Source organism: Ambystoma mexicanum, chromosome 1p (genome assembly GCF_040938575.1).
Source record: "Ambystoma mexicanum isolate Mex_15411 chromosome 1p, UKY_AmexF1_1, whole genome shotgun sequence".
In the NCBI taxonomy this organism is placed as follows: Eukaryota; Metazoa; Chordata; class Amphibia; order Caudata; family Ambystomatidae; genus Ambystoma; species Ambystoma mexicanum.
The window spans coordinates 183,360,333-183,379,457 of record NC_090921.1 but is presented as its reverse complement, the minus strand read 5'-3'; the positions used below and the strand labels follow the sequence as shown (position 1 = coordinate 183,379,457).

The 19,125-nt window shown below is 46.8% G+C and overlaps 1 protein-coding gene across 1 annotated transcript in view; it reads left to right on the top strand.

Annotated features, from left to right (window-relative positions):
• The window catches only part of DNAH2 (dynein axonemal heavy chain 2), a 3,498,763-nt gene that overhangs the window by 2,098,638 nt on the left and 1,381,000 nt on the right, over positions 1 to 19,125 (top strand). The window lies entirely within an intron of this gene.

Genomic DNA, 19,125 nt, shown 5'->3' with positions numbered 1-19,125 from the left:
CACTGAAGGACCACAAGGGGTGAATAATATTATTCAGAGTACCAGTAGAGTTTCTTCCACTGATATTCTCATATTTTTCCATGAACATAACTATTAGATTAGCTTTAATAGCTACTGCTCCTCCAAATAGGAGCAGCCTGATTCACAAACGGCATCTGAATGAGCGCATCTTTCAGGTGCCGTTATTCCCCTTTCGCAGATTTGCGCAAAAAAGGGAGTGTTTATGCACATTTAAAAGCGCATTGAGGGTCATCTCCCTGCACCTGTTGAGACCATGTCATGATTTTTTCTTTAAGTGTGAAATGTTTAAGTTTGAGTCATGGCTGCCACACATGCACATCCACCGGGATGGAAATTCCTTTTTTTCTAGCATTTCAGAGAGAACGGCCTGCCCCATCAGGGTAAAATGGGTGTTAGATAAGATTTTCATTTTTATGCTAAATCTCCCTCACCTGTGAGACTCCCAGAACTTTTGGTGTATTTGTGGATTCTTTTTCCTTGTTCCTGAGGGAGCAGGAACCTTTTCCCCCAACCCGCTCACGCTTTCATTTACTCTTTTTATGGGTGTCATATTTTAGACTCTCCATAGAGTATTTTTTAAACTATCCTTTTTAATAACTTTTCTGGCATCTACATTTTATTGTTGCAGCACATAGCACTTTCTGTGCAGTGTTTGCTGGGTTGCCATTTGGGCTTCCCTTTTTATTTTCTCTGGCTTTCCTTGTGTGAACTACTGTTCCCAAGGGTAGAGAGGGATTTTCATCCTCTTTCCTTTTTTCTTTTCTTCAAATATGTTTTTATGGGTGATTTTACACGATTATTTGAAGCTACTTTTCATATTTTAAATAAACTTTCACCATGTGTGTTTTCCACTTTCTCCCTTCCCCCCAACAATGAACTTTTAACTTTCCCTCCCCACCCCCCCTTATATATACCCCCACCCTCGGTCCCTTCTACATTTGAGGCTTATTTGGCTCCCGGATCGCCGCCTCAGGAATACCTTCAGTGCCTATGTTCCCGTTCCGGTGATAGTCGGTTATTTCCTTTGCCAAGAGTCTTTCTACATTAGTCACTCATGGGGACTATAACCCCTCCTCAGGGTCTGGATAGAGGCACATGCAAAGTACAATCTTGCTCTCTTCCCCCAATGTCTGTCGTAGGCCTCTCCTCTCCACCATCACCCCACCTCTTCACCTCCAGGGTGTTCTAATCACTCCTTTCCTGGTGAGCCCGCTCTTTCCCCCGTGTCCTCTCTTACACTTTCTATCTGTTGCCCCTCTGGGTCGTACTTCTCTAGGAAGGCTGTCCACTCCAGTAATCCTACCTGGGTTAGGTTGTGTATTTGTCTCGTAAGATTCTCCATTCTGTTCAAATCCAGTGCTTTCGTGGCCCATTCTCTTTCACTCCTCTCTCTTCCATCCCCCTATCAGACATGCTCTGGCTGCCAGCAGCAAGTAATGTGGCATATGTGGAAGTCTCACCCAGTCCCCTTCTACCGTCTCCATCCCAAACAGCACTAACAGGTGTTCCAATCGCCTGTCTACTCCCTCCAGGCCCTTGATCCACCCCGGGATCTCCTTCCAATAATTCTGCACCTTCTCGCACCCCCACCACATGTGCCAGTAATCCGCTATTTTCCCACACTTCCTCCAGAAGTGAGGATACGCTCTCAGGTATATCTCCGATGTCCGCACTGGGTCCCACTGCCACCTATACAGCAATTTGAACCTGTTTAGTTTATATTGGCAGGCTACCGATGTGCGGTGCGCACTTACACATAACCTCCTACATTGTTCTGCCTCTATTTCCAGTCCCATATCTCACTCCCATTTCCTCTTAATCATGTCAATTACCCCCCTGTGCCTCCAGTAGTGCCGATGCATCCTAGAGATGAGTCCCCTCGTTCCCTTCTCTGTGTCTAGTAACTTCTCTGTTCGCGTCAGCTCCCTCTGTAGTTCCATCTTCCATTCCTCTGACATCAGAGCCCCTTTCAGCTGTAAGTATTTAAATACTGAGATATCCCCTATCCCCACGGTCTTCTCGAGCTCTCCTGTGTCTATAAATTCCTCTTTCTTCAGGACCTCGTCTATTCTCTCCAGCTCTGCGTCAAACCAGTCTTGGAATCTCTCGTGGCCAGGTATACAATCTCGTATCTGGGGGCAGGAGGAGGCTAGATGTGACTTAACGGTGATGGCCAAGTTGTGACTCCCACCATCTCCCTTTTGACCCGCCACAGCCTCCAGTGGGGGCCCAAAATCTAATGCGAGTGGATTCCTCTCTGGGCTGCCTTTGCCGGTACCCAGAGCCATTCACCCAACGTGACCGGCCTAAATAGGTGTGTTAGGGAGAATTCTCATCTATGGCTAATTTCCCTCACCTAGTGAGTCCCCCAGCAGCTTTGCTGGACTTCTGGAGTTTATTTTTTTCCACTTGGTAAGAGTGAGAGCTTTTCCCCCCACACTTACCTTGTGTTTTGCTGTGTGTTTCTACCTGTTTTTGTGATTGTGGACTCTGAAGTACACCACCAGTAGCCCCCTTCTTTGTGTGTGTCACATAGCACCTTCTGTGCCGTGGCACAGGGTTGTCTTTTAGACTTACCTCGACTCCATTTCTGAGGCGACTAATGTCCCCCAGAAAAGGGTAAAGTTACCATTAACTTTACTTAGTCAATCTACCACAGATCCAGTACACCCCATCTTCCATGGAGTACTGGAAAGGGTTAATTTGTATCCCTTTTTATCTGTACCTCCTAGAGCATTGATTCGCTCTTTTAACATTTAGACTTGGCTAGTGGCAGTGGTATCTACCCTAACTGCGATTATATTAGATAAACGTGGTACTGTTCTTGGCTACCATATCTAACCTCGAACATAAACCCGCTTGACCAAATCGTCTTTCTTTTGGCCCCGGTTGGGTTTATTTGCCATTTCTTTTTGTTAAAGTCCTTCTTGTGTTTTACTTTGCGCAGCAAACTAGGTTAGCCTTCTTTGTTCACCGTCTTTTGGCGGGCTTTCTGTTCAGAAGCCATCCACCAGGCGCCTGGGTGTTTAGGTGGGCTGAATGTGAGGGAGGGGTGTAGTCACCCCCTGCACAGGGTATCCTAGGAAACCCAAGTCGCACTTTGTCATGATTGGCCAGGGTAGTTGTCCGGGCTGGACAACCCCCCTGCTGGGTGATTGACAGCCAGACTGTATGTGGGTTTTTCGCTTAAATGGCAGGTCTCTTGGGCTAGAAGTCAGAGAGTCGCCACTGGAACTACAAGGAACCAAAGAGAAGCGGAGAGAATGACGGCTGCTGCAACTACCCCGTCCCGGTGAAGCCCTGCTGCAGTCCCGAGCTATCTTCCCTTCAACGACTTAGAGAAGATCCAGTCCGGAGTCTTCTTCCCTTGAGCTTGGTGGGGAGAACCAGCTCATCTTCTACAGCCAGAGGATCACCTTCCTTGGTCGAAATCGCTGCACACTGCTGTTGTGGTCCAGATAGCCACCTGAAGAGCCTCTCCTGTTTTTAAGGAGCACACCTTTTATTCCTTGTGGCTGCTGCCGGCTTCATCCCTGTGTGGTGCAGACCCCCTTAAGACGTCATTCTTCACAATGAAGCTCCAGGAATCGTGGGTCTGCGGGAAACCAACAGTAACAACTGTCAGGGCACCAGCTGCACCACTGGAACAAGGTACTGTGTTCTGTTAAGGAAGCTGGGTGAATCCCTTTTTCTTCATTTCCAAGGCTTGCCCTTGACTTCCCTCCTTCTTATAACTTTTGCTTCCGAACATTGACAATATCCAAGTACTGTTGGCTACGTCGAATCTTGAACTGTCTGACCGTGTGATCTTCGGCAACTGGCCCCGGTGTCTTTCGAACCTGGCTCCGGCCCTTTGACTTTTGACCTCCTGTCTCTGAGTGTTTCTTGATTCTGCCTGCCTAACCAAAATATTGCCTGTGATTTTTGCCTCCAACTCTCTCTGGGTATCTTAAGTGCTAAGTGTGTTTTTCCCCCGGTAGCATTTCATGTCACTGATACGCGTTTGTTTAGTAGACCGAACTGTCAAAAATTGATCGCAATTGTATTCGCGGTAACGTGTTTTTGTGCCTAACACCGGTTCATTCCAACACAAGGTACTTACCTTGAGACTTACTGTACAAAGTGAATTGGTTAGTTGTAATATATTTAACGTGTGGTTTTTATTGAAGTTTCATAGAAGTGTTGTGTTTATAACAAATGGTTTAAAAATAAATGTACTTATATTTTTATACCTGAAACCTTGAGTCAGTGTTTGCTTGAGTCACAGTATTTGTGGTCCCTTTGTGTAATCTCTGCTACTGCTCATATACTCTTGAGATAAGCCTGGCTGTTCCGCCATGTTAGGCAGAAACCTGTGCAGTTCCCTCTGGGACCACTGTAAAAGATTTAGCACTACAGGTGTTTGGCAGTAAACCCACTTGGTAGCAGTCTGTACCACACAGATTCACTTGGTAGCTGTGGCTGAGCAGTCAGACTTCCCTCAAGAAGAGTTAGGCAGTATACAGAGTATTCACAATAGGTCAAGAGAACACAGTAGAACAAGTGAACACTGACCAGGGCTTGGTGTAAAAGAGATATAATTATTTATTCAAAACCACATCTAGAAAAACACACAGGCACTAATAGTAAGCAATTCAAAAACACAGTCACTCAAAGATATACACTCCCTTAAAAGAATATTAGACAAGTCTTAAGTAAAGCTCCACTTATTTTCAGACAGCGGTGAGCGCTTAACGTAGATGGCACTCTAATAGTTTGTTTTAAAAAGGGAGAGAAGAGCAGAGAACAAGTTGAAACCGGTCCCAACACTTTTACCAGAACATAACAAGAGAGGAAGGCAAAGTAAAACCGTGAAGTTAGAGTTCAAGAGGCCGGACCCGCTTTGAGGTTCCAAGCTAAATGTGTCCAAGGTCACACGGTTGCAGTGCACGAAAGTCTTGTAAAGGTTCAAAAAGGAGTTGGACCAAAGAAAAGGACCAGTTATTATTACCTTGCAGCAATCTTTAGAAAGGGAGGCCTGGCGGACACGGTACCTTAAAGTGGTGAGAACGCTCCAGCGGGGGCAGTTGTTCCTGGCAGCGGATGCAAGTCAGTGCTTCGTCCGGGGGAAGAGAGGATCTCGTCGTGGAGGAAGACAGGAGTCCGTTGCACTGCCAGGGAAGAAACCAGCCGCAGAGTTTCTCGGGTACAAGGAGCGGTCCAGTGATTCGTGGTTCAGTGGTGAGTGGCTATCCGGCTGCCGGGGTGCTTGGCACGGGCAGTTCGACCACAAACCGGGCTTGGGTGCGAAGAAAGAAAGGTAAACTGGTTGTGTCCACCAGTCAGGGGAAGAAGCTTCTCCAGCCGGGAGATCTTCTCTGTCGTCGGGAAGTGGTGAGTCGGTTCTGCAGGGCTCCACCGGTGGTGTCGTCGTGGTAGGTCGGCTCAGTTTCTCCCTCGTCGGATTCTCAGGTCCTGTGGCGACTTCTGAAGTTCCAGTCCCCAAAGCCCTGCTTTTATGCAGAAAACCCCCATTCACTCAGCCTATCTGTCACTCAAACATGCTAAGTGGTGAGCCGGCCGGCTCACCACTTGGGCCAATCACACAAGAGTGCGACTTGAGTTACCAAGCTAACTCAGTCCAGGGTGCCTAAACCCCCTCCCACACCCCCTGTGGTACCCAGACAGAGTGGCACCACTTTTGGAGGCGTCAGTGGAGAAGCCTGCCAAAAAGTGGAACAAAGGGCTTGACTTGGGTTGGAATCACAGAAGAGAACACAAACGCCATTTTAGAATCGAGTCTTGGCAAAAAATACCAACCGGAGAATTAATATTAATTAAATAAACCGGCGGTATGTTCGAGGCTATGAGAATTAAATAATTAAAGTTGGTAGACTCGAACAATGGGAACATCCCATAGGAAAATATTTGCGGTCGAATATAAAAAGTAGTTTCCACTGCCACCAGCCAAAACTCGATCGGGGGGGCGGAGACGTGCCCCCTCGACTAACAGACCCCGGGGCAATCGAATTGCCCCCACCAGTACATCCACAATATGATGTTTTGTACTGGTTTCTGTTAATAATTTGGGACTAGTAAAGCCAATAGTGACTTTACATGCCCTGTGAGACAGTAGTCAGTCCCAGGGTATGGAGTCTATGGTGGGGTGTCACTATGACACCCCTGTGTTACTGCACGGAGGGTGCTGTGTAACACACATAGGAAAAACACATGAGACCCTATGGAGTAAAGGACCCCATAGCCCATAAAACACATTACTAGTCAAAAGAATACCATAAATCATGTCCAAGAGTGGGAGAAAAAGAGTCTCACTCTTGGCAGGAGGAAAAAAACAAACTCCAGAAATCCAGCAAAGCTGCTGGGTGACTCACTAGGTTAGGAAATTCAGCCTAAAGAGAGAATTCTCCCTAACACGCCACTGCTACCACTCTGACATAGTAGTACAGGCTTGTACCAAAGATAGAACTTGTATTGCCACCTGCAGTCATAATTGTGTGTAGTAGTCCCTAAGGGCACTGCGCAGGATTCTGCCTAACAGGTGGTTCTCTATCCCCGCTTATTGTTTGTCTCTATCCGTTCGCAGATGAGGAATCAGAGCTCTAAATTTGGCTGCCCTGTCGTAAGGGCGCATCTCGGGTAACCCCAGTCCCCCTTTCTCTTTAGGTTGCACCAATAGTCTGTTGCCTACTCTTTGTTTCTTCCCTTGCCATAGGAATCATACAATCCTCTTCTTCAATTCCACAAAGTGCGAGACAGGCAATTCTATTGGCAGCGCTTGGTATAGGTACAACACTCTGGGAAGAAACATCATTTTTATGGCGTTTAGCCTTCCCAGCCAGGAGATCGTTAGTTGAGACCAAGCGTCCAACTCACTAAACAGTCTATGCAATAACGGAGGGAAGTTGCATTCATACAGGCTCTCCAGGTCTTCTGGAATCCTCACCCCTAGGTATTTTATACTGCCCCTCTCCACCGGTATCCCTAGCCCCACCCATTCGCTATTTTGCTTCTCTGTTTGCTACTGCAAGAGGAGAAGAGTTGATTTACAGACATTTAACTTGAAACCCGAAACCTTCCCATATTCTTCCAATGTCTTAAGCACCCTCTGGACCGATCCTGTTACCTCCGAGAGATATAGGAGTATATCATCAGCATACATGCTCACCTTATGGCTGTCTGCCCCCACCCTGATCCCCTTTATTTTGTCATCTTCCCGTATTATTTCCCCCCCAAAGGTTCCATTGTCAGTGCAAATAATAAGGGTGATAGCGGGCACCCCTGACTAGTACCTCTACCTCGTTCAAACTCCCTCAACTTCGTCCCATTTAAATTGCCCCAATCGGGCGACACATTCTGTCCCCACCCCTATTTTACGAAATACGGCAAAGAGGAAGCCCCACTCGACCCTATCAAAGGCCTTCTCCACATCCAAACTCAACAATGCCTGGCCCTCTGAGTTTCCCTTAGTATGCTCCATGAGATCCAGTGTCTTGCGAATCACATCAGGGCCCTGTCTACCCATTACGAACCCCATCTGGTCCGGGTTTACCATAAAAAGGCAATTTCCCCTCAAATCGCGTTGCTAGGATTCTCGTAAATTAGTTCTCATTTATGTTTGAAAGTGAGATGGGGTGATATGACGAGCACTGTCCTGGGGCCCTCCCCTCCTTCGTGGATTACTGATATTAGGGCTTTTACTGAATATTGCTGGTGCTTCCCCCATGTCGAGGATATGATTATATAATTACACCATGTGTTGTGAAAGGACTCTCGCATACTTTTTGTAGAATCCTATGGTGTATCCATCCTCCCCCAGGGCCTTTCCGTTAGGGAGTCGCGAGAGCGTCCTCCACCTCTTCTACAGTTATGAGACTCTCCAGGTCCTCAACCTCAGGGCATGCAAATTTAGCCATTTTTATTCCTCTCAAATAATGTCCCACTTAATTTTCCCCTTCCGGGGCTTCAGACTTGTATAGCCTCTCATAGTATCTAGCGAACCCTTCTGCAATATCATTTAGTGCAGTCCGATCGTTCCCTTTGGGGCCTCCTAACATGAACACCCATCTCTCCACCCTTTGCGCCCGGAGCCTTGCAGCCAGTAGCACGTCTGCCTTGTCCCCCTTTTCATAGTATTTCTGTGTGAGTTATCTCAATTTCCATAGGGTTTTCCCTCATTCTCAGTGCTTTCAGCTCTGCTCTCTTTGATAGTAACTCTCCCCTCCTCTCGTCTACGTTGTTAGGGAGAATTCTCTGTAAAGGCTAATTCCCCAAACCTAGTGAGTCCCCCAGCAGCTTTGCTGGATTTTTGGGGTTTATTTTTTTCTCCTGCTAAGAGTGAGACTCTTTTTCTCCCACTCTTAGACATGATTTGAGGTGTTCCTTTGACGTTGTATGTGTTTTATGGGCTATGGGGTCTTTTACTCCATAGGGCTTCATGTGTTTTGATATGTGGGTTACACAATACCCTCCGTGCCGTAACCCAGGGGTGTCGTAGCGACCCCCAAACATAGACTCCATATCCTGGGACTGACTACTGTCTCCCAGGGCATGTAAAGTCACCATTGGCTTTACTAGTCTCAAATTGTGAACAGAACCAGTACAAACCATCATATTGTGGACGTACTGGTCGGGGCAATTCGATTGCCCCGGGGTCTGTTATTCGAGGGGGTACTGTCCAGTCCCCCCCCGACCGAGTTTTGGCTGGTGGCAGTGGATACTACTTTTTATATTCGACTGCGAATATATTCCTATGGGATTTTCCCATTGTTCGAGGCTACCACTTTTTAAAATAGCCTCGATCATACCGCCGGTTTATTAAATTAATATAAATTCACCGGTTGGTATTTTTTGCCGAAACTTGGTTCCAAAATGGCGTTTGTGTTCGCTTCTGTGACTCCAACCCAAGTCGAGCCCTTTGTTCCACTTTTTGGCGGGCTTCTCCACAGAAGCCTCCAAAAGTGGTGCCACTCTGTCTGGGTACCATAGGGGGTGTTGGAGGGGGTTTAGGCACCCTGGACTGAGTTGCCTCGGCAACTCAAGTCGCACTCTTGTGTGATTGGCCCAAGTGGTGAGCCGCCCGGCTCACCACTTAGCATGTTTGAGTGACAGCTAGGCTGAATGAATGGGGGTTTGCTGCATAAAAGCCGGGCTTTGGGTACTGGAACTTCAGAAGTCGCCACAGGACCTAAACAATCTGAGGAGGGAGAAGCCGAGCCGACCTGCAACGACGACACCACCAGTGGAGCCCTGCTGAACCGTCTCACCACTTTTCCCGACGACAGAGGTGATCTCCAACCCGGAGAGTCTTCTTCCTTTGACTGGTGGGGATAACCGGTTTGCCCGTCTTTTCACCTTCCTGGACCATCGCGTGGCCGCCTTGCCCGTGCCAAGCAACCCGGCAACCGGAATACCACGGTTTACCACTACCGCGAAGAAAAGGGTAGAACCTTGTAACCGGGAAACTCTGCAGCTGGTTTCTTCCCTGGCAGTGCAACGACCTTCATCTTTCCTCCACGTCGAGACCTCCTCTTCCTCTGGATGAAACACCGACTTGCACCCGCTGCCAGGAACAACTGCCCCCGCTGGAGCGTTCTTCGCATTTTCAGGTACTGTGTCCCGCCTGGCTTCCCTTGCGACAGATCGTTCGGGGTGACAGTAAATCCTCGACTTTCTAACCTGGGTTAGCCTGGGGCCTGTTAACTAACTTTTCCTGACTTGATCTCAATCTTTTGCGAACTATCTACAAAGACTCTTTGGGCATAACCCCACTGTGTGATCCTGGACACATTTCGCTTGCTCTCTCTGAGAGTGGGCTGGCATTTGAACTTCCTTGCTCTCCAGTAGACTTTGCCTAACCTGCCTCACTGTGGTTATTAGAAAAGTATTGAAATTTGTGTGCTTTCATAACTTTGCCTTTTCCCTCACTTTTCTATAACTTATTAGAGTGCCATCTTATGTTAAGCGCTCACCACTGTCTGAAAATAAGTGGTGTTTCTCATTAAGACTTGTCTAATAAGTAATCAGGGTTGTATATATATATATATAATAGTGACTGTGTGTTGAATTTACTTACCTCTTTTTGTGCTAGTGTAATTTACAAGTGTCTTTAAATAAATAATTATATACTTTTACACCAAAGCTCTGGTCAGTGTTTGCTTGTGCTACTGTATCTCTGTACCTATTGTGTATACTCTATATACTGCCTAACTCATCTTGAGAGAAGTCTGACTGCTCAGCCACAGCTACCAGGTAAATCTGGGTGGTACAGACCGCTACCAATTGGGTTTACTGCCAACCACCTATAGTCCTAAAACTTTTGCAGTGGTCCCTAAGGGAACTGCACAGTTTTCTGCCTAACATACGTCACCTTCTGTAGCATGCATCCTCTCCTCCCCTTCTTTTATCTCTCTTCGTAAACTCTTCCCTCAATCCCCACTCCCTTTTCCTCCTAGCACCTTCCCTAATCAAAAGATCAAAAGTCCCCTCCAGGTTGCTTTCCCCGCATCCCACACTACTCCTGCCCGTACTTCCCCGGTATCGTTTAATTCAAAGTATTCCGCTATTGCCTTGGCTAGCCGTTTCACGAATAGTGGGGCCCCCCAGAGTGATTAATTACAGCGCCAGGTGCCTTCTGATCTGTGCAGCACCTCTACATCTAGGGTCATGGTCACCATGTTGTGATCCGTCCATCCCACTGGCCTGATACTACTGCTCTGCATCCTCGCCCCCTGTTCCTTGTTTACGAGTAGGTAGTCAATTCTAGTATACGTTTTGTGCGGCGCTGAGAAAAAAGTGAAGCCATCCTCTCTTGGGTGCTGACTCCTCCACACATCTATTAGGCCGCGCTTTTCCATGACCCTCCCCAGGTGTCCCCATTTGTCTTCTCTCCTTTCCGGCCCAACCCCCTTCGTCTTCCTGTCCCAGGTTTCGTTAGCCCATGAGTTGAGATCCCCTCCTGTGATGTACAGGTCCGCTCTAAGGCCTTGTATTACATTAAGCGCCCTGAGTAGGAATTCCTCCTGGCCCTGTTTGGGAGCGTATACTGCCACCAGTAATATTCTCACTCCCTCCTTGTTGCCTTGTAGTATCAGCAGTCTCCCTTCTAGCCTATTCGTGGCCACACACTCCTGTAGCCTGCACTGTTTGTGTAGGACTATACCGATACCTCCCCTTTTAGTGTTTCCAGAGGCCCAGTGTACCTGCCCTATTCCCTCTACTCACAGTGCTCGCTCTTCCACCTGTATGATACAAGTTTAATCCAAAAAGAGAACGTCTAGCGAGGCCTTGCGAAACTTCCTCACAGCTAGTGATCTCTTCATTGGGGAGTTAAGACATTTCACGTTCAGTGTGCCCACAACCAGACCCTTCTTAGTATCACCTTTCACCATTGTGAGTAAGCTCCCTTGCACTCCTTTTCCACCTTCTCATGGTTAGTGACTCTATCATATCCTCATCACCCTCTGCCTGGAATCCTTCTTCATCTAGGGTAATGCATGCTTCCCTGGAGCTAACCCCTGTTTCAAGAACACAACTCAACTTTATAACTGTTTGTAACTCTAACTTATTATATTGAATGAAGGTCTCTGAGACGCCCCCTCTCCACAGAAGGCCACTTTGGAGATAAGTCGTTCATCCCCCTCCAGCAATTCATCTAAACTCCTTTGCTTCTCTACCCCGTGTGTTGTTTCCTCATCTGCTTTCGCCCATTCTTCCCCCCGGGGTCTCTTTCCGGCCGTTGCTCTGAGGTTGGGGGCGTTTTACGGGGTGATGGTCCATTTAGTCTCAAGTATTTCCTCCCCGTTTGCCCTCTTCTCCTCCTTTGCAGGCCTGGTGCGGGTCTCGATCTATCTCTGCTCGCGGTGGGTCCCTGGGGGCTCTGTGGTGTGGGTTTGGTATCCGCTGTAAGGTTGCAGAGGGCCTGCTCCGTTTCTTCTGCTGACGTTATACGGTAGGCCACCTCCTCCACCTCAAATTGCAGCGAGAAAGGATAGCCCCACCTGTACCCGATGTCTTCCTTAGCCACTGCGTGAGTGGTCTGCAGTCTCTGCGTCTACTGGGCGTGAGGTTCGAGAGGTCTTGGTATAGCATGACCTTTGAGCCTTCAAAGTCCACTTATCGTTGTTGTTTTGCCCTGTTCAGAACTTCCGTTCTTTTTTTATAGCTCAAGAATTTGGCCACTATAGAGTGGGGGCCGTTTCCGTAGAGTTTACCCCCTCTATGCGCCCTCTCAAGTTGCACTGTCTTTCCCCCTTCTATTCCGAAGACTTGATGCACCAGGGCCTGGACCTTTTCCTGCACGTGCCTCATGGTATCTCTGGCTGTTTATTTCAGTCCTAATATCCTTATCATAATGGAAAAGACATACACGAGGGAAAATGAAAGATGGACGAAAGTTCTGTAATGAATATACTGTATGCAAATGAAAAGTTTACAAAAATAAACAAAATCATTTAAATAAAAAATAGAAATCCTTATGTTATTGCGTCTTTCTCTATTTTCCAGGTCATCCACTTTGAGCATGACTTTCTCTACCTGGTGCTCCAGCTCCGTCATCTTGGCGTCCAACCTCATTTCGACCATGTCTGCGCTGAGTTGGTTGTGTTCAAGCCCTTCCACTTTACTTTCCACTGTGGTCATTCTGCCAGACTTGTATGTTCCTTCTGAGAGCCTTACTTTCCGCCAAGATGTTTATTGAGTCTTAGTTGAAAACCTGGACATGTCCATTTCCATTGTCATTTTCACCTCTGGTTGTTTCTTTGTCGTCCCAACCTGCTTCCCTGCTTGCTGCGTCGCACCTTCCATTTCTCTCCTGTCTCTCAGTGTGAGCGCTCCCCTTGTCTCCTCTGCAGTCTGTGATCCCTCCTATCCATCACTCAGGTTCTTACACCTTTTCCGCTTGCTCCTCCTTCAGCCTGCTCCGTGGGTTCCTTTTCGGGCTAAAATCCCAACCCACTTGTGGTCTCTTGTGCCACCTCTCTTCTCCAGCCGTGGTCATTTCACTTTTCCCCCTTCAGCGTCCTTACTTTGTTTCAGTGCTCCACCTGTGTGGGGCCCCTTCCTCCATGCAACGCTTCATTTGGCAATGCGTTCCTCCACCCCCTTGGGTTCTGCTGTGCTGATGACTTCTGCTTTTCTCCACAGCCAGAGGTCTCTGTTGCCCAGACCTTTCCCTCTCTTGACCCTCGCCTCTGTGGGTGTCCAGTAGCTGCTCTTTCTGCTTCCCCGGCTTCCCCTTCTCCACTGCTTTCACGCCTCATGCATTCAGCAGGATTTGGGACTTCACTGATGATTCCAACTGACCTCCCGCACCCTGTCTCCAGTGTTCTCCGTTCCCTCACTCCTCCGTCTCTGGTTCCGCTCCATTCACCTATTCGGGTCTCTCTTTATTCGGGCTAGGAAAGTCCTTGTACCTGCAACTCCTCCTGGTTACATAATAAGGCAATTCTGTCCTCTCAGTTCCAGTACTGTTGACTAGTGATCTTTTTAAGAGATGGGGGGTCCAGTCTGGGAGACCCTTGCTCCCTTTCCAGTATGAAACAGCCCTTTCCCACCTTCTTTGCGCTCTCCGTCTGAGGCTGGCCTTTCTTCTGGGTTGGTACTCTAATCATGCTGCACCCAGGACCGTCTTCCTGTCCTGGAGGGCCTGCGTGCGCTTGCTCGGCACTGGCGCAATGTGTCTATGGGCTTCCTATGCTTATGGAGACCATGGAGTAGATGCGTCGCTTGTCGGAACACAATCCTGTCCCTCTAGGGCGGTCCACTCCCAGGCGTGCTCTGTCTTCTTCTGTGGGAGGGTTGCCCCTACTCTACGGGGCTGTGGGGCTCCAAGCCGTTGTTGCAACCTCAATTTGCGTGCAGTGTCTCTCGGGCCTGGCTGCTCCTCTGAGTGCGTATGTCCCTCTGGTCCTTGCTCTGCCCAACTGCGCAGGCTTTGTAAACAGATTCCACGGGCTGGGTTTTCTTTATGTTATCCCTCGGTGTATCCTGGCTGCCTCACGGCCAGGGACTCTGTTCGCCTGGCTGCCGTCCCGGGCGTGGTTATCTGGGCACTGGGGGCGGAGGGGCCTGACCGTACCTTGAGTTGTCGTTGGCGGCTTCGTCTGCGCACCGGCTGCTTCCCTCCGCAGTTGCCTCTCTCCTTTCGTCCCCAGATCGCTTCTGCACCACAGGGGTCGCCTGCTCCTTCCCTGCCTTCGGCCGCCCCGACCACTCTGCCTCCACTTTATCTGCAACTGTCCTGGCCAGGTCAGTGCACCTCGCTGTCCTTCCCTCCGGGCTCCTCTCGACATAGTGCCGCCTCAAAGTCCTCCCAGGCTTCTAGGGTACACCAGTCTGGCCCTCCTCGTTCTGCCTTGGACCGCCAGTTTTTCCCCTCGCCAATTGCGAGTCCGCTGCTCACCTGGTGATAGACACTGCCTCACCACGTAGTTACTTTGGCGGCAGATCTGGGCCACTATTCCGCTCTCCTTGTTGGCAGTCCACACCGTTGCTGCTCAGTCGAATCCTCCCCATCAGCTGATTTTATCAGCTGCTTTTCTCTCTACCCCAAGTCTGTTAACTGTCGTCTCTTCGTCAGCACAGTTTGCCACACATGCATCAGGTAGAAAATCACTGTATCATCGCCATTATTGCTGGAGGGGAGCGGGAGCTACGTACCTATGCGGCCATCTTCTCCCGTGCCCCCTAGTGGTCTACATTTTATTTTGTGAGACCAGCATACCCCACCTTATGTGGAGTGCTGGGTAGATACATTGTATCCTCTCTTTCACATTTATGTTACTGTGACAAGTTTACTATTATGGCTGGAGGCAGAGTATCTTCTTTTATGACTTTTATGTGATTTTTACTCGCAGGCTTTCACATCAGCCGTGGCAATGCAGCGGAGGGTCACCATTCTGCCAGAATGGTGGCTTCTTGTTATTTTCACCATAATTAGTGTGCTTGTCCTTTCGTGGTCCTTCTTCTGTCATCCTAGGTGAGGGAGGTCCTGTTTGGATTTTTGTCTTCAGCAGGAACCCTTTGTTTTTCCCACCGAGGCGACAGAGTGTCTGTGAAGACAGGAAAAGATGAGGAGTCTGAAACTCTACAGCCCTTTGTCTTCTGGCATGCCTGCCTGGAACCAGTTCCAACTGGCTGGGTTCCAGTATAAAATTCTGATTCGGGAAGCTGAAGAGGTAGTCGACCACTGGAGCTGAATCCGAAGAGTAAGATGAAGAAACACTGGCTCTAACTGTTTCAAGCAATCAGAGTGCCTGCTGTTTAACTAGAGCCTTCTGTGACCCTTCCTGCCAAGCGATCTGGGAGTCCCAAAGATGTCTCCTACCAAGAGGCTGGTGATACTCACTAGTCTCCAGAAGACCTGCAAAACAAGCCAACCCTCGACATGCTGCAATCGTGCTGGTCTGCAAACTGCCAATACCAGGGAACCTCAAGCCTGTGTGCAGTGCAACATCTTACAAAGTCCGATTCTTATTGAAACTTTGCTAGTTCCCTCATTGTCCTCAAGAAGCAAGATTTGAGTCTTTAAAGTCCCCTCACCAGAGTGCTGGACCAGATTAGAGAGGAGAATCTGATCGGCGGTGAATGCTCTTCATCAGACACCTGTTAAAGTGTGCCAAAACTGCAGAGCTGTTAGAAGCCTTGAAGAATCCTTTGTTGGAAGCCCCTTTTGCCAACTTCTAATGCAAATTCCCTTCCAGTGTCCATTCTTCAGTCATACCGACCAAGAATCCAAAGACCGGGTCTTGTGCTGCTGCAGCCTGAAGGCACCCGACTTCAAGCTCTTTTTCTCTGCTGAGTTACTGTGTTGGCTTGGGTAAACGATAATTTTTGTGTGAATCTTGTGTAGCTTTGGGGGTGATTAGTGTGTTTGGGAGTTTGCCCATACCGTTTGCCCAGGCCTAATAATGCAACGCATCTAGGGTGTCTTCTATGAAGTCCCTGTACCTTGCTGCTATCCCTAAAGTCTGTACTTACTTGTTCGAAGAAGTATCCTTTGGAACTCTAACTTTCCTGCATCCTGTGCCTACCCAGACCTACCTAAAGTTGGCCACTAGCCCACTAGTTTCCCCCTTCTGCCACTGAGAACACTCATTCTCCAAGAATAGGGAAGGACTTTCAAGGTTTGGGCCTTTGCCTTGAAATAGAACAAGTGTTATAAAGTAGTTACTTGTAAACGGGTTAGTTTGTTAACTATATCTCTGTAATGTGATTAGTTACAAAAGTTCTTACCTTCGAATGTGTTCTGCCATTCTGAAAAGTATATACTATCACTTTACTTACCTGTGAGTTGTATTCCACTCTTCCAAAAAGTAACATGGTTGGTTTCACTTTATTATATCTGTAATAGTATAATTGTAGCACTTCACCAACAGCGTCTTACTCGCAATGCGTAACTGTGTGCCATTCTAAAAGTCTATCATTGGGTTTTGCTTTCCCTGCTCTGCTTTAGAAAAATAGCATATGGAGTTGTTGCTTACCCTTGGTCTTGTTCCTATGATCTGAAAAGCCACATTGGTATAACTGTAATAGTTTATTGCCAAATAGGTTTTACTGACCTTGTATAATTTAAGGTTATCCTTAATGCAGTTCTGAGTTCATACTGATCCCAGAATTGGACCAGTGCGACACTCCACTCCATGTGCTCTTTAACTCCCAAATAACATCAAAAAAGCCTTTAATGAGTCCGTTGGTTAAGGTACCAACAGTATCCCAAATCTGTAGTTTTAAAGAACAATAATGTGTTAGTCATCAAAGCAAAATTGATGACACGTGGTTCGTTCTTCACAAGGTCTTCATCAGGGCTTGGTATTAAGTGAAAGGATGGAAATCCAAGTATGCTCTCTTTAACCCAAATGGTTGATATAAATGAGATAATTCTTTAAAAAAAACAGTAGTTCTGCTGGTGTCAGGCTGTGTCCCCAACAGGCAAAGTTAAAGAAAAACAATATCATATAAGGCTCCAATGCCCGGTTCCATAAAAGAACACATCTGTGACTTGATAATGTTTGTTTAAAGCGAAGAACTAAAATCCCATTTGTGATTCAGGAGCAAACCGTTGTGCATAGACACGCACTGCTTAACCAACTGACTCATTATAGGCTTTTTTGATATTATTTGCGAGTTGAGGAGCACATAGAGTGGTTTCACTGGTCCAATTTCTTTCACTCATGAACTAGGGCGTAGGCCATGCTAGCACACTCCTATCTTTGAATCTTTGGCAGTGAAATTTTGGTGCACCAATAAAAAATTGGGAGGTAGCTCGACACGATAACAGCCCACTTCAGTTTTGATCCTAGAATTGTGTTCCACTATTCTGAAAAGTATATACGTTACATTACTAGCTTCAAACTGTGTTCTAAAAAGTAATCTAATTGCAACTGTATCAATTTTTAAATTAGAATGAGTTACAATTGTTGCAAGGTGTCCATAACTGTTGTATTCTTGCTATTGAATAACGCTGAAAGTTATGACCATTTGGTTCTGCTGCCCTTGAATTACTTATGGTAATCTAAAAGTAACTAATGTGGTTTTACTCCCCACAAATAGGTGTTTGCTATCCTAAATGTGTTACACTAGGTTTGACTTCCCTGGAATTACTGATTGTTCTTCTAAGTAAGGTTTATGCTGTGGTTTGCATACCATAAGCATTGTGTTGGATTTGTATATTGTGTTTATGATTCATGACATAGTACTTACTGCCCCCAATAATTCTCTTGGCCTACTTGTATTTAAAATAAACTTTTATTGTTACAATACTTTTGGGTGTAAGTGTTACTTTTTAAACATATGTATGCTATACATTCTTTGTACTTTCCTGCAGCCATATCTCCCTCCTAAAATAAGCCTGGCAGCTCTGTCTACGCTACCAAATGTTCTCGGGTGGTATAGCTTTATACTAAAAGTGGAGTTTTGTACTGCCTCAGAGTTTTGTGAAGCCCTTAGTTGGACTTTAGAAAACTGTCCCTAACAATGGGCTCCCAGCAAAAAAATGAAAACGCAAGCTTAAGTTGTTAGTATAGTGTTTTAAAGATGAATAGTTCTTGACAGTCTCTTGTAGAATAATGTGTTTAAGGTTGCCAAATTCGGTGGAAGACCTCAAGGAAGTCGGAAACTAGCACCGACATCCATTCTAAAGCAACGAGATCCCAGATCATTTGGAACCATTGAATATCAGAATATTTTTGTCTGTCGCTTAATTATACACCTTTTGGCCCACATTAGTATCTGCATGCATAGCTTGTAAAGCTTTCCAGTTGTCCATTATCACCCTTTTGGATAACCATCAAAGTGAAGGTGGGTTTGTCTGGTATTGGACTTACCACTATTCCCTTTATCTTGGTTCTCACCTTGAGCCAGATGTTCCTTAGTCTTGGACAACCCCACCAGACATGGAGGGTGGTTCCAATTTGCCCACAGCCTCTCAAACTGACACTGCATCTCTTTGAGTTAAATTTATGAAGTATGGCTGGAGTGCCCTCTCTGAATTAGTTTATATTGCAGTTCCTCGTTCTGCATGCACACTTATTCCATGAAATACGCAACTAAGGACTCTTTCCCATTCCTCATTTATGAATTCTCACTCCAACTCTTCTGGCGATTTGGCCCTTCGGTTCAAGATGGAGTTGCTGCTTATTCAGCAGTATTTTATATATGGCTGAAAGCCCCTTCAATGATTCCTTATTGAGAACAAAGGCCTCAAATACGGTCAGCTTCCTTGAGCCCTCTTTCTTGATGAGTGAGTTCTGTGTTCAATGTTTCATTTGATAGTAAGCAAGCACGTTCAAGTTTTATTTTATCATCTATCCTGGAAGGTACCCCTTTACAAATGGTGATTACATCAGCTTGGAAGAAGAATGAAATACAAGACTTATAGTCGCAAAGAATGCACAGTATTTCTTATGACTCATCTGAAATTCTTGACAAAAGTCATTTCAAAATTCCATATACAAACCATTTCTCTACCATCAGTTTTTTAATCCTTCCTGCTCAGCGCCAAGATGCTTCAGGCGCACGTGTGCTTTACAAGACTATATAACATAAAATAAGGTGACATAACTTAACTTCCTCTCCAGCTGAAATATCTCTTAACACACTTCATGTTAG